We start from the raw sequence: 16,863 nt of genomic DNA on the forward strand, positions 1-16,863 counted from the left end.
ATATATTCTGGTATTTTTTTTTAGGTTGGTCAACATTTTTTTTTTAGAAGAATAGGAGAAGTTGTCTGTCTCAAGAAAAGATAAAAGCAACTAAATCCCATAAGAGAATGTCAAGGTCAGAGTGGGTGAACAGCATAGGTGAGGGGGTGCTGTGAGGTGAGATGTCACCTCACAGCATACCAGGAAATAGAGGTGCATGTAAAACTGGAGATCACCCCCTGGGTCCCCAATGACAATAGCAGATTAAGAAAGGCGTCAACAGAACTCACCGATCAGCTTACTCTAGTTTAACTGCAGATAAAGACATGGAAAGAATTGTAAGAGCGACATTTTGGGCCACAACGGCCCTTTGTCACTGACTTCATGAAGGGTCATTGCGGCCCAACATGTAGTTCTTTCAATTGTTTCCATGTCTTTATTTGCAATTAAATTAATGTAAGATGAACTATAAAAGATTGTTTAAGATTGAGATTGCGCAACAGAAGAAGTCGAGAATAAAAGTTGATTTACCTATTAATTCTTATTTAGTTTCACAAATGCATGGTTGCATAGGAAAAGTAGAATCAGTACATGAAAATTATTGTATAAGAACGAGGTTATGATTGTGATAGGCAGTTACACAGTAAGTCAATGTACATTTAGGGACATCAAATGTTGTTTTATTATTTATAACATATTTTACCAGCAACAAATACATTTAGAGTTACTTTTCATTTTCAAGTATGTGCCTAAATTATCCTAGAAACAGAAATTCACCAGGCGCTCCCACAGATGTATGAGTCAAAAGCTATAATGCAGTAATAAACTTAAAATAAATTTAAAATAAATAAAGAAGGCTCTATACAAACGGTGATAAACTGCAGCTCAACCTTCACCGGATCCTCCTAGTTGATCCTTGGGGTGTGTTGGTAGGGTGGGAAGAGTCAGGGAGCCCGATTCACCAGTGGCAACATGAACAATAAAACATAACATACAAAAAATAGTGCAACTCTGTGGGGAAAAACAGATCAACAGGACCCGTGGCTCACTCAAATAATGGTGTGTAACACAAGGCAATCACAGAGTAAAGATTTGCTCCAAGACAAATCTACCCATAAAAGCAACAGAAACAGTTCAAGGTTCAATGTGCCAATAAAGTTTTTTGTATCATCCGGGACCTTGTGGAGTTCTGTCATGCGCAGTGGCGCCTTTACCACACACTATCTATCAAACGGATGATATATTGAATATACAAGAACCGCAGCAGCGCTAGGCAATGGACACTTACAAGAAAGCCTTTTAATAAGGCATGTAATGGGCAGGCAGAGTTCTGGCAGAGGGATTATGCCAAAGTGTGACGTCGCAGGACCGGGGTGAACGCTGCGCTCGGCGAATCCTCCGGTCGGCGCGTCACAGTACTTCCGAGTTCAGTCCCTCCAGACGAGAGCTACACGTGACCGCTCTCGTCCTCAGATGCTGCAACAGCCAATACGGCAGGGTGGTCTTCTCTCTACGCGTGGCAACTTCCGCGTTTCACATACAGCTTCGTCAGGAGACCAAGATCACCTGGTATTGGCTGTCAGTCTCAAGTAGCCCCAACCGTCCAATCCGCGAGCTTCTCTCGTAATGCAATGATTTTAATCCTTAGCAGCACGTACCTAGAAAATACAATACTGTTTAACAACGATCATCATGAGTACAGCAGGGCCCCAGTCATGCGGCGGGTTCCGTTCCAAGGACCCGCCGCAAAGCAAAAATCGCTGGAAAATGGATCCGGCGATTTTCGTTATGTGCGCATGTGCAGACCAGCAATGCGCCGTTCTACGCATGCGCAACACGGCAAAGCCCCTCATTCTGCGCATGCGTGACCCTGGACCAGCCCATTCTGCGCATGCGCAACAATGGCGGCCCCCTTCTCGGTACCGCCGTATCGGCGGATCGCCAAAAACGTCGTTACAGATACCCCACTCTCTTCCCCACAACAATGAAACTGACTGCCGGAGAGAGCATAGGGCCTCTGTAAAGGTTTCTTACCTTCTCCTGCAACGTCGCCCTCCTTCTCCTGAAGTGTCGTGTGGCAACGTGTTGCTATGACAATGTCATTCTTGTAAAAGACGCTGTGAGCATTTTTGCATTTTCAATGATAATGGAAGATTAATAAATAGTACACCTGCTGTGAGTTTTATAAAAACACACTATTATTGTCATGAGACTATTCAAATATTCAGTATTGTAATAATCAGGCACAGAGAAGGATAATTTGAGTTACAAGTTGCATCTTTAAAATACATGGTATTGTTTTATGGCGGGTCAGGCCAGTGACCCCAGCCTGGTTTTCGGTGTTTGTCTAGAAGTGGAGTTATCTAAGGGCAAACCTAGTCTGGGATTGTGGGCTGATGAAAACCCTAGAATCACAACTTTTGTGGACAATGGAAATAAGCAAATCCCTTTTAATTTACCTTAAAAGAACTTCCTCAAGTAATCTGAGTAACTGAAGAGGGTGTGGCCAGGAAGACATTCCACATGTCTCATTAAGTTTACTACATATAAGATATTTGGGATTCTATAGAATTCACAAGGATGTGAAGGATTTATTTATGACAAGGGAGCTCAGCTAATTAGCTTGATATGAAATAAGACAGGTGGGGCAGGTTGACTTAGCTACAGATGTCAGATATCTGTTTGTCTCTCAAACTTAAGAGGAAACCTCTCCAGGATAATCTCTTTGCCAATGGCAAACTCAACTGAACGTAATGAGATTGGTCCCAATATTCTAGGAGTTACGGGGATAGAGTTATAAGACATATTTTGCTCTGAGGCATTTTTTATTAAAAAAAATTTATTTTCTCTCCAAGCAAAAATGCCACAAGAGATTAATGAGGGGGAGTTAAGGATATGCCCCAGAAGGTGGGCTTATTCAGTTTTTCAGGATAAAAACCATGCATTTGGGATAGAAATGTAGAATTCAACAATGTGTGTTTTTATGCCAACAAGACACGTGAATTCTCATCTTCCATGCTCCAAAGGCCTCTTTTGGGAGGGAACTGATGTTGTGTATTGGTAACGTATAGGTTTTCTGCTTTACTCTGTTATTTTAATAAACTGTCTGCATATATGTACTGTATGTTTCTTGTAACATTCTTTTCTGTAACTTGCACTGTACTACTTTTGTATAATAAATCTAAAATGTTGTAAGTATTGTTTCCGGGCCCTAGTTGAACTTTGCATATTTTGAAGAGAGTAACTGCATTTTCGAACACATTTTGCTACAATAGGTCTTTGTGCGTTAATCTTTTTTTCCCTAGTAAATAGAGGACCAAGGACCCTAGAGGTAAGTCTTTTTTCCTCCTTGGGGGTGGCAGAGAGTTTAAGGTGATATTTGTGATGGATTGATGTTATGCATTTTACGGACTCTGCGGTGAGATAAATACATCAGCTGGATGCCTGTGTGTATTAAGCCTGGTCACATACACAAGTCACGTGCTCACTGTTGGTGCCGTTCATGACAGTTTTCTTTACTCAAATAATTTAGTGGAGCCATAAGTACAAGTACAATCTTTGTTTATTATGATGAACTAATAATCACATCAAGGTAGTACAGTATGCAAACTATTACATGTGCTCTAGCTCCCAGAACAAAGGCAGCTACCCAAAGAAAATGGAAATAAAACAGGGTTTTTTTTTTTGTTTTTTTTTATAAAAATATTTTACCAGGAAGTAATACATTGAGAGTTACCTCTCGTTTTCAAGTATGTCCTGGGCACAGAGTAAAACAAAATAATACATGGTTACAAATACAGTTACATAAGTGAACAGGGTATACATTATATACAAGACATTGCATGCACAGTTAAAGAAAATATATATTATGAGCGTATGAAACAGTTACAGACCAGATTAAAGTGTGAGACAGCCTTAGATTTGAAAGAACTTAAGCTGGTGGTGGATATGAGAGTCTCTGGTAGGTTGTTCCAGTTTTGGGGTGCACGGAAGGAGAAGGAGGAACGTCCGGATACTTTGTTGAGTCTTGGGACCATGAATAGTCTTTTGGAGTCTGATCTCAGGTGATAGGTACTGCATGTGGTAGGGGTGAGGAGCTTGTTCAGGTAGCTGGGTAGCTTGCCCAGAAAGTATTTGAGGGTGAGACAGGAAAGGTGAACTTTGCGCCTAGACTCTAGTGATGACCAATCTAGTTCTTTGAGCATTTCGCAGTGATGTGTGTTGTAGTTGCATTGGAGAACAAAACGACAAATTGAATTGTAGAGGGTGTCAAGTTTGCTAAGGTGGGTTTGAGGAGCCGAGCCATATACTATGTCTCCATAGTCAATAATTGGCATTAGCATCTGCTGTGCAATACGCTTTCTGACCAGGAGACTTAGGGAGGATTTGTTCCTGTAAAGTACCCCTAGTTTGGCATAGGTCTTGGTTGTCAGAGTATCAATGTGCATCCCGAATGTTAAGTGGGAGTCAAACCATAAGCCCAGGTATTTAAAACTAGTGACAGGTGTTAGGGTGGTTTTAGCGTTGGTTCTAATCAGGAGCTCAGTCACTGGAAGCTTTACAAATTTAGTCTTGGTCCCAAATACCATTGTTACCGTCTTGTCAGTGTTTAAAAACAGTTTGTTTTGGGAAATCCAGTTTTCGAGTCTCAAAAAGTCAGACTGAAGTATGTGTTGAAGGTCAGAGAGGCTATGGCTGTGTGCATACAGGATTGTGTCATCTGCATACATGTGTATTGAGGCTTCCTTACAAGCTGTGGGAAGATCATTAATGAACACTGAGAAGAGTAGGGGCCCCAGAACAGAGCCTTGCGGGACACCACTGGTGATATCCAGGGGGTTGGAGATAGAGCCTGAGATGGACACATGTTGGGATCTTCCTGATAGGTAGGACTGAAACCAGTTTAAAGCATGTTTCCCTATTCCAGAGCTCTGGAGTTTGTTAAGCAGGATAACATGATCAACTGTGTCAAAAGCCTTTGCAAAATCTAGGAATACTGCACCAGTGAGTTGTCCCCTTTCCATTCCGCATGGATTTCATTGCAAACTTTTAGCAGGGTAGTTACGGTGGAGTGTTTGGGACGAAACCCAGACTGGAACTGGCTAGGGAAATTTGTCTTGGTGTAGAAATCGCTTATTTGGGAGTGGACACATTTTTCCATAAGTTTGGATAGAATTGGGAGAAGTGAGATTGGCCTGTAGTTTGAGACAGTGTTTTTGTCCCCACTTTTGAAGATTGGGACAACTCTGGCAGTTTTCCAGGTCTTAGGGATATGGCCTGCAGACAGGATAGAGTTGACTATGGACGCAATTGGTTTGGCAATGGCTGGGGCACCAAGTCGTAGGAACCTAGATTGTAGTAAGTCGGGTCCACATTGGCTGCTTAGTTTTAGTTTGAGGAGCGCTTGTGTAATCTCCTCTTCAGATACTGGGCTAAATTGAAAATTGTGGGCAGTGTTGGGAGGGGGTGGGACTATAGGGGTACTCCCAGGATGAGATTCAGGTTTGGGGTTTGTGCTGCGTTTCACTAATAAGTTAGTGGCACACCCCACAAAGTAATCATTGAATGCATTTGCAATGTCAGTGGGGTTTGTCAGAGTAGTATCCCCCTTAGTGATATTACTTGGTTGTTGATGGTTAGGAGGCTGGAATATATTGTTGATAACCTTCCAGAAGTTAGCTGGGTTTGATGTATTTTGGTGGATATTGTCAGAGTAATATTGTGCTTTTGCATACCTTGTTTGCCTTGTGCACACGTTCCGCAGGCATCTGTAGTGATTGAGATCCTTGGTAGTGCCAGTTACTTTGTAGCTTTTCCACAAGGCATCCCTGAACTGGTAGAGTGCTATAAGGTCAGGTGTAACCCATGGAAGGTGGGCCCCCCGTACCCTTATTTTGCGTTGTGGAGCATGGGTATCGCAGAGTTTTAAGAACTCGGATTGGAAATAGTCGAGCGCAGAATCAGGGTCGGGAATTAAATCGATTCTGTGCCATGGGCAGTTGGTAAGGTCATCCAGAAACTGTTGTGGGTTAAAGTTTTTAAATGTTCTAGTGAGGAGAACTTTAGGGCTTGAATGGGGCGGTTTAATTTTCATTACACAGTACACTATTGCATGGTCACTGAAAATATCAGGAAGGATGCCAGAGGATTTAGCTCCAGGATACAAAAATGATGACGATGGCTCCTGACGAAGCCTAGTGAAATGCGTTGAATCTGTTTCCTGGGAGGACCTGAGATCCAAGTGCTGGCAGCCGAATGTCAAGAAAGGCTACTTCCGCCCTGATTAGAGCCATCACATGAAGTGACGTACAGTATACGGATGCGAAGTAGTTAGCAGGCAGAGACCGGCAGAGCGCCAAGGACCCCTAAAGAGTCCTCTCCAAAGAATATTACATTTAAATGAAATGGGAGTGAAATATTTGTATCTGTGCAATATATATTCAGTTTGAATATATTACACCATTGTGAGTTCTCTCTGTTTTACAAGCTACTGTATAACTGGATTACACAAACCTACACTTCAGAGGAGGGACCATTGCAGTGCTCCCATAAGAGAGAGGTGGATCTCTGATATGCCTTTCTAACTAGAAGCAATGTGTGAGTGGGACCAACATATTCTTTTAGATAAACACCACTCTTATTATTGGATACACCATTATTTGTATGTCTCTATTTTTCAAATTTTCCACGTGTCCAACAAGCGCCCCCTTTACCTGGAAGACTACTGACTACTTTGGGAGCAGAGGACATTCCAACTGAAGGGTTTAGAGCTGCTTTATTTCTTACCTCACTTATTGTATATTATTGGTTTGCACTTTCAATTGGTGAAGGTTTAACCCAGTATTAATTTTGAGGTATTTGTATTACAATACGTTTATTTATATTTGGGTAATAATATTTTATTTGTGTTGGTTTGCACTTTGCACTTTACTACCCATTACTTATAGGAGCGCCCAGTTACACCCCTCTTTTCTCTACAACAAAATGTGCAACATATTTCATTGTACGCAATGTAGTTGTTTTAATTTACTGTATAGTTTTGATGTTTCAACATGCATGATTAGCATTCTATAATTTATGCCAATTTACGTTTCTTGGAAGCAAATTTGAAAATGTCGGTTTTTTTCCCATCTTGTTTGAATGATAAAATAGCAGAGATAACAACCCATATTTCCTGCACCGGAGGTTTATTATGGCATAGCACTGCTTAATAAATATGGGCCATTATGTTAAATTTGCCATAAGAAAAGTGGGAGAGGTTTGCAGACAAATAGATCATGTGGTCCATATGCGCGGTCACTCGTCTGACGTTATCCTTTTTGGCGAGTGATGCATAAGACCAGGGTCGGCTTGTTCTTTTGTGGGGCTCAGTGCAGGGTTTTCGCGGAGCCTCTTACCTGGTCTGGCATGGCATCTCCTCAGACAACGCAGTGCCATATGGTGTCACGTTATCATAACAATGTGATGCCACGTTGGCATGGCAAGACGATGCTATTTGACGTCGCAGCGCCATGATAACGGGTACACTGAAGAAGGAGATGCCACCGAACAGGTAAGAGACAGTTACAGAGGCGCTGCGCTCTCTCCCGGAAATCAGCTTTATTGTTGTGGGCAAGAGCGCGGGCCCCCTGTAACTACGTGGCTTTGTGCGACGGCACTGCCATCAAGTCGGCCCTGCTAAAATCCTTAAAATTATGTTGGTCTTACAAGTATCATGTGATCCCTGAATAAGTCTTCTCTAAAAACCTGTTCAACGATAGAACAATTCAACAAATACATTGACGGAAGTTTTAATTGCTACAAAAGGAGCCTCAAATAATTAGCATGGTAAGGGACATATTCCCCCTATAAAAGCTCACAAGATTTGTTAGAAACACATATCTCTAATACTGTAGTCCTTAGTCTTTAAATTCACTTGTATTGACAACAAACTCCAGACTTAGTATAACCCTCCTTGTTTATTGACCCCTTTGTTACCCCCCTTAGTTATACATGAAAATATGTAGGTTCAAGTTTTGGACACTAGATCAAGCTACGTAGCGTTACACATTTTCAAAGAAGGGAAATAGTGACACACCTAATTATTCATGATTGGGCTGCCACAGTGGCGAGTGGTGGAAACAGCACAGTCAACTTCATATAGAGAGGTCAGCTCTAAAGAGAAGTGACTGGATGACCTGACTTCTCTTTTATTTCTTTATTTACACACTTCCTCTGTGCGTCTCCATTATATTCAGCCCCGTCACAGACATAGGAAGATAAGCTGTACATCCAACCATTCAATTTAAGGTGGAACATACCTTACAAATTCAGAATGGGATTGTGTTGCCTTTCGGGGGAAACATCTGTTGTTTGAATTTATTATGTGTACTACTGTATGTAGTTCTTGTCTTAACGATAGTTAACTGGAATAATAAGTCTTTAGGCAATAACGTTGTTACTATTGTTATAGCCCATGTATTTTCAATAAACATATTTAACAAAACAATCGGACATTGTAGGCACTAATCTACACTTCTTACATGTTGACAGTTTTCACAAAAAATAGAATTATGTCATGAACGGTCAGAACTAATTAAGGCTCTGTACAGTATATCCATATATGTAAACATTAACTCGTCCCCTCCACCCCCTGCAGAGTCTATGACTGGATAAAGGAATTTCAAAGCCCAGCTGAATTCATTTAGAACCCCATCAGTCTACATCTGTGTTGCCCCAAAGGCGGATGGCATTTTTCTGCAGCCAAAGGGTGTCCAAAGTTTGCTGCCGTTCGAGTGCTGTTTGGTAATGCTACAGCTGCTCTATTGCTTCCAATACCCCCCAACCATCTCATCCTGTTTCCAATGTCAACTTACCCTGCCTATAGATTGTAAGCTCCTTGACACAGGCTCCTCTAACATTTTAAATACCTATCCTACCTCTTCTAACACAATTTGAATGCTGTCTGTAAATGTTATTTATGCCAATAATCATCTCTCTGACAGTTCTTTAAATATCAGTATTCAGTGGCGTATTTCCCATTAGGCCCGAGCGTAGAACATTTTCTGTGTTTTCCCCACATTCAGAGGCCCCGCTCTCTTCCCTACTGATTGTCAGGGGAGAACGTGGGGCCTCTGTAAATGTCTCTTACCTTCTCCTTCATGTCGCCCTCCTCCTTCTGTAGGGTTGTGGCGACGTCACATGGTGACGTGTTGCCATGACAAAGTGATGTCCCATGATGATGCAGCATCATTTCATGCCGCAGCACTGCAGGAGGAGGGGGGCGGTGCTGCAGGAGGAGATGGCTCGGGTGACAAAAATGTAAGTGCTGTATGGCCTGTAACTGTGTCATATGCCTAAAAGATAAAATATGTTAAACTGTTCATGCAATGTCTTTATAGATAATGTATAACCAAGATAACTTAATTTAACCATGTGTAGCGCTTTTTCCCCCACCCTATGGGAAATGTGGCGGCTACTGAGTGTGTGGTGCGTTACCGGTGGCTCACAGGAGGCCTGAACCTCCGCTGCTGGGAGCCTGGGGTGTACCTGGATCGTCTGGTGACAGCGCCTCCACCCGTGAGGGATCCTATCAATGTTAATAACCCTGTCACAGGACACAATGTAATAAATACACACTAGAATGGTATAACAGGTTTACTGAACAGGCAATAACAATAACAGAACACAGGCCTCACAGGGCCATACCCCCACACAGTGCCCCCAACCACCGTGTCCACAGCCCGGTGGGGTTTACCCCAAAGTACAGAGATGCTGTGGGCACCTAACCACCCGGTGTCCACAGGAGCCAACCCACCCAAAGTGTGTGTAACAACACTGCCCACAATAAGTGTTAGAGTTGATGCACTTGTAGAATGGTGGTAAACCTGCCGGGTGCTCCAACACACGGTAGCACCAACTGAACGCAAGGATCTGCTGATCCAGCGACGTTGTCCGCGATGGTGTCCGCTTCCACGTGGGGTGGTATCCAGCTTGAGGGTCCCACCATGAAGATAGTCTCTGTACCTTGCGGTGGCGGTCTGGTCCCAGACCACAGGCCACAACTGCTGTGCGACGTCCTTCTGTGTCCCTGACACTATGAATGCTAAATGGCGCAGTGTCTCTTTCTAAGGGTCTGACCCTATAGCAGCCACAAACTTTACAGGGGAGTCGGGGCCTAGCTGGGGCCTATGGGGGTCTATGGCCTGCACACACACCCTACTCTCTCCTTGTCCCAGCTCCGACTGGCGGGGCTGTTCAAGCGCACCAAATGTATCCTATGCTCCCAGGAGATCCTCTCAGCCCTAATGGCTGTTGTGCACCACCTAATTAAAAGCCCCTGTGCATCCTGGGGTTTGTAGTCCCCGCAGAGCCCTCTTGGTAATGGTCGCCTCTGCTCCTGTGTCTCTGCGCATGCGCAAAGCACTCAAATGGCCACTGTGATCGGGCACTGGTCTGCGCGTGCGCAATGTGTCTCTTGCGCCGGCGCCAGTCCCAACATTGCAGCCCCTGCTAGAGCCTCTGGAGCACCGAAGCGCTCCCTGCTTACTGCCCCCACCTCTCTGCCTAGCCGCCGGGTCCGCCAATGACTCCGGCGGCACGCACGTCACCTGCAGCCGCACTACACTGCCGCAGCGCTCCCGCAGTTAAAGGGGCAAGAAGAGCCCAGAGGGGAACCTGGCCACACATGTATTTGTAAACATGTATCTGTCATCATAACTCCGGCCCTGTTTGAACCCCACAACTAGACACCGCCGCCACCAGTCTAAGTTCTTTCAAAACTAAAGCTGTCTCAAATTTTAATCTGGTCTGTAACTGTTACATACGCCTGTAACATATATTATCTCTTACTGTGCATGCAATGTATTGTATAGAATGTATAACCCTGTTCACTTAATGTAACTATGTATTTGAAGCCATGCATTTGTCATCATAACTCTGTGCCCAGGACATACTTGAAAACGAGAGGTAACTCTCAATGTATTACTTCCTGGTAAAACATTCTATAAATAAATATGGGCGGCAAAATGTTAAATCCACCACTGGCTGTATTTGAGCCTATTGGGTTTTTTTTAATTCAACTCCGCTCTTGATTCCTGCCCAAACTCTACCCCTACTTAATGATATACTGAATACTTCTGAGTGCTGTATTGGTCCCAGGCTGCGGTACCAATGATTGCACAACTTCTTCATACAGTAGATGTATTAGTGGGTACAAAGCTTTTGAAACGCCACAAGTGTAAAGTACATATGAAGATGATCTGTAAGGTGTGAAAGATCTGCACACTATTATTTCACCTATGGAGAACAATCTTGTTGATGTAACAGATAATCCTTTGTATATAATGAGAGCAGTAAATGACTCTGCTGTGCAGCCATCTGCACCCACACAGCTATCGTGCCTCACCCACCTAGGAAATCAACAAAATGAATAGAAAAGATGAGAATGAAAATGGGTTACGGGTGTTTTCTTCACGCATTTTTAGGATCAATGATTCCTGACATCTGGGTATGTGAGCCCCCTAGTGGCAGGATGTATAATTCACAGTCTATTTAGATCTTGTGTAGACATAACATCACTACAACCAATGAAAGGGACTGTCAGCAAAAGTGTCATTCAACTAGTGACTGCTGCCAGTGTGCCCAGGAAAGCATTGGGGGAGGAGGGGCAACTGGCCTTGTAAGGCTTAATAAATTATAATGGGACACTTACATTGGGCAGGGTTATATTTTTACTTCTTGTATCCAAGAACATAAACATTGTTTGTTTTAGTACAGCATTAGGCTTGTTATATAGTAGGTGCGAACGTCTGTGCGAACGTGCGTGCATGTGACGCACACTTTTTGTGTGTACGGTCCCTGCTGCCGGGAGCAACAGGTTTGCAGTGGTATGTGTGTTTGTATATGTGTATACTGTATGTGCGTGTATATGTATGTGTACGTTGTGTGTGTGTGTGTGTGTGTGTGTGTGTGTGTGTGTGTGTGTGTGTGTGTGTGTGTGTGTGTGTGTGTGTGTGTGGATTGTGTAAGTTATTAATCCATTATCCATGCGGCTATTTTACTTTTAGAAACAGGAGCTAGTCCGCGGCATTTCAAGCCGTGAGGTTTCGGAGATATTTCATTTTTAAATTCCCTTGCAAGAATTCTTGGCGAGGAGGTACACTATGGAAACTGGGTTTAGCCTCACTCTGGCGGCCAATACAAAGCTGTGACATCATTGTGAGATGACATTGCAGCTGCCGATTGGGTGAGCCCGCAGCCATCTTTGCTTTTATTTGCAAGTACTGGCAAAAGTTAAAAAATAAATAGTTCAGCGGTTGCTGTGTCCCTGGAGCTTTCAATGACACGGTTTATCTCAGAGGGAGCCCCTGTTTCCTATAAAATAATTGATTTGAGGGGGAACGAAGCTACTTCAAGAGTGGCCAACTCCTGTCGTGGACTGAGCCACTGATTGAGCAAGCTGTGCTAAAGCAGGGAGATCTCTTAAACCTGACCTATTGGTGGCCCTTGAGGACTGGAGTTAGCCACCCCTGAGCTACTTTAACCCTATTGTTAATGGATGGGCCATGGCCCTTCTGGGAAACCGCGATCACGTGACCATTCCTCAGAGGTTTCACATGATTGCGTTATCCCTTCATCTGTAAACAGGAGTCCCTTTCCATTTCCCTGCGTTTCAGACCACGTTCTGCGCTCCTGACATGATCGCCCCTAGAAGACGAGCACACGAAGAGCATGACGTAGCCACAATGTCATGGGGCATACAAAGGGTTAAGTGATGACTTAGAAGTGGGTTATCATGGAGAGGACAGGAGTTGCTAAAGTTCATAATTTTGGACAGCCTGGATAATAATTGTTGCTTCTCTTTTTGTTGGGCATGGTGAAATCTGGGAGTGGTAATGTCCCTGTAATGCCCCTGTAATGACTGTCGTACAGTCAGAGTGCTGAGCAACTCTTGGATGAAACATGGACTAAAATAACTTGTATTTCCGAATACATTTTAAACTTTGTTTTTTCAGGCAAAAGCTATTTAAGGACGAAAACTACTTCTGTGTATAGGCAGATCAAAAGCAAAGGCTTTGAATGATCACTGACGTAATAATAATAAGAATATATAGTGCCGACAACGTGGCAAGACATATAATTTTCTGGCATAATGAGTCGCTGCTCCAAAGAGTATAACATCGGATTTTGATGACTGAGGCACAGAAGAAGTGACTTGCCCAGTGTAACAAGGACCTGACACAAACCCGCTTTACCCAATTCAAAGACAGTGTTCTTACCACTAAACTACCCTCAAGTTTTGCTGCTTGAAGGTAGCAAAACAATAGCAGTATAACCCGACACCAGTACACCTGCCAAGTAACTACATTCCTTTTTATGTACATATATAAACTGTGGTATTTTTTAATATCAAGTTATTCATTCTATTGCCGAAATCTGACTGCACTATGTTTGCAAAGTGGATCATTCAGACTGCTGACAGAAATAAACAGTGATAACTCAGACCTGTGCATTAAGCTCTAGTGCCAGGGTTCTGGCGGCCCCAGAGCACACCTAGATCTCCGGCTCTCCCTGGTCTAGTGATCGCTGCAGGAGAAACCAGGCCCCCCCGAATATTGGAAACAGAAGTTGAGGGAGCAACACTTCCATGGAGATCGGGCTGGCGCCTGCATCGGAGCAGTCAGCCCGATCACCCCCTAAAAAAACACGTACGGGCCCATTACGTACCTGGCACATCATCCAGGCGCTGCAAAGGTTCATTCGTATGGGGCAGCCTCTCATAAGACAAAAATGAACAAGGAACAGCGGCATGTTTTATAAACTCACTGTAGCCGATTAATACCTTTTTCTACAAAAGCAGTTAAAAAAAACAGGCAACAAAAAGTAAAATTGTGCTTACTTTTACCATACCCATGGTAAGAAACTGCTTTCGGTGGGTTTAATGGTCCTTATCTTAAGTCTTTTGGTAGTAAGACTGTTTATTAGTCATCAAGGCTACAAGTAAATTGTTCTTTTTTTTCTCTGTTTGCAAAGTAATTGTGAGGCTAGCACAAGTTATAGAAATATGTTTAAATCCAGGGTTCCTGGAGTTATGCAATGTATTCATTTTTAACATGATACAAATAAGTCAAACAGATACTTTTGTCTGATTGAAGCCTTTGTAAAAAAAGCCAATTACTCAAGGGGTCAATTCCCCTTAACATTAATGGGAATATGCGTCCTAAAACAGCCAGAACGGCACCTTGAGACAATGGCCAAAGGCCCTAAGTTGTTGCATTTTTTTTCTACATTGGACTGTACCTTTAAGGAGCATTTCTTATAGTATGTGAGTGTTTCATTCTGTCTTCCAGCAAAATATTAAGTTTGTACCATGTATTCGCGGCACAAAAATGCACCAGGTCGGAGGCAGGGTTAACGTTTCTGGCTAACAATTTGCGTCACATTTAATAAATACTTTCACGCAAATGCAAACAGAGAATGGAACAATGCATCAAAACAAACTTCTATGCGCACTTTCTTTCCATTGATAAGTCTCCCCCATATATGTCACGGCAAGTGGGGCAATTCTGGGGCAAAAAAGTTCACATGACGTATTAAGCAAAATAATCCTAATCACTTTATTTATCACTTCAAGTGTAAGCTCTTTGGGGCAGGTCACCCTTTGCCTTATGTTGTTATTTACCTGTTGCACCTATCCCCATTGTTTGTAATTTATTTACCTTGCGTTGAATTCTTCAGTATTAGGTGCTACCTTTTTATTTGGACTAACAATAGATATTACAAGACAAGCTCTCGAGAGTTCTCCTCTCTTCCTCAGGTCAGCGATACGGATTGATGGAGTCTGTGTAAATCAGTACTGCTGACCTGAGGAAGAGTGAGATCTCACAAACGCTTGTCATAAAATATCAATTGTTAGTTCAAATTAAAAAAAAGGTATCACCTAATACTGAAGTATTCATTTATTTTGCAACTGAACTAACACTGCTACTTCTATTTAATTTACCTCGTATTGTAACTTTGTAAAGCGCTGCGTACATTGTTAGCGCTATATAAATAAAACCATATATATATATAAATATATATATTAAATACATATGGTCCAGTTATTTTGGCCCATAATTGCTACATATTTGCCTTAATATATAAGCCCCTATATATATATATACTGTAGCTAAAAAAAAATATTATTATTAATATGTTTTTTTTTTATTTTCCCCTTTTATACAAAAAGTTCCTGACAGCATCTTAACTGATCTAAATGAGTCGGCATTAAATGTAAGAAAATGAATCCCGTACAATCATGACAATGCAAATCAGAGAACTTTTAACTAGAGATGTACAAATTATTTACCAACATTGGACTTTGCCGTGAATATGGCGTTTATTCGCAAAGGGCAAATATTTGCGGCTCGATTGAAAAAAAGAGACATTTTTGCCCCTTCGTCCGAATGTAGGCAATACTGCCAGCCGACACTATTCTTACATTCGATTTGACCCGACATTCGATTTGCCCCAAAGTTCCAGACCTGAGATATGGGTTCTAGCCTGGAACTTCTCAGGGCGAATCGAATGTGTGGATGGTGGCCACCAGCAGCATTACATAATGTTGCTCGAATTTGTTTACAACATCTTTGCATACAAATATTTGTCCGCGCCTCGAATATTGTTAAAAACTCTGCAAATAATGTGCTGGTTGAATTGTGCCACATTCACCCATCTCTACGCTTAACATCGATTTGATCAACACTTATTTCCTGCTAGCTACCTAAGCATTTTCTTGCACCTGCATTATCCAAGATAATTATATTTTCATATTGACTGGACATGAGCAATGCACAGCACACAGACACAAACACAAAACCTCCCTGTTAAACAGATTGCGGGTTCAGTCTGTCATAGGACCTAATAGCAGTAGCAGGTTTAATGAGCTAAACACAGGGTGACTAAGAAGAAATTAGACAGGTTAATGTATTTAATTTATTTTAAGTATTCATTTTTAACGTTACTAATACGTTTAATGCTTCCATAGTAATTAGAGGATGTTACCATCTTTATCCAATCGCCTTTGTAATAAGACTGTATGTAAACACTTAAATGACATTTTATTTTTCCTTTGTGGTTTTATGTGAACTAATTATGTTACTGGTAGCATCATTGGGCAGGGAGAAAAAGGGGGAATGACAAGTCCCAGATGAGTTCAGCATTACAGTCTGAAATGAAATAGAACCTATTTTTCCCAGGAAACAAATAATGTTACATTTAGCCTTTTAGTCCCAAAAGGAGCCATGGACCCTCCGGCAGGTCGCAATCATGTGATCGACCCTCCGGCAGGTCGCAATCATGTGATCGCTCCTCAGCGGTCACATGATCACGTCGTCATGACGATGGTGCAAACGTTAAAGGAGAGTCCTCCTCTTCAGCCTACACTCTTGTGGCACCAGTAGCGTGATCTCCTCTAGTAAACCAGCAAAATAGGGATGATGTTGACTAAAAGACATTAGAGCCTCCATAGTGTCGGCCAGTCATTATGTTCCATATTTCCCGCGGGTTAGCAGGCGAGTAATCTTTCTTAGAAAGCAAATTGGCATTTATAAATCATTTAAAAATATATATCTATATATCTATCTATATATGTTTAGCCAGAGGACGCAAGGAATGAAATAACACAAGAGATAGAAGTCGATTTCCCCATTCCAGCTTGCATTGCGTTAACCACACGGCTACACCTTCACCCAAGCAATACAACCAACAGCAAACAAATGGGGTGCTCGCTCATTCTGTTGCTATTACCAATAAAATAGGTAATGCAGTGCAGAAACCAATAGTGCTGCGCTATGGAATATGTTGGCGCTTTACAAATAAACGATAATAACAACAATAATAATAATAATAATGATGATGAAA

The 16,863-nt window shown here is 42.3% G+C and overlaps 1 protein-coding gene across 4 annotated transcripts in view; it reads right to left on the bottom strand.

Annotated features, from left to right (window-relative positions):
- Positions 1 to 16,863, bottom strand: part of ARHGEF28 (Rho guanine nucleotide exchange factor 28) — a 265,058-nt gene that overhangs the window by 141,350 nt on the left and 106,845 nt on the right. The window lies entirely within an intron of this gene.

The sequence above is a fragment of the Ascaphus truei genome, chromosome 1, assembly GCF_040206685.1.
Source record: "Ascaphus truei isolate aAscTru1 chromosome 1, aAscTru1.hap1, whole genome shotgun sequence".
Lineage (NCBI taxonomy): Eukaryota > Metazoa > Chordata > Amphibia > Anura > Ascaphidae > Ascaphus > Ascaphus truei.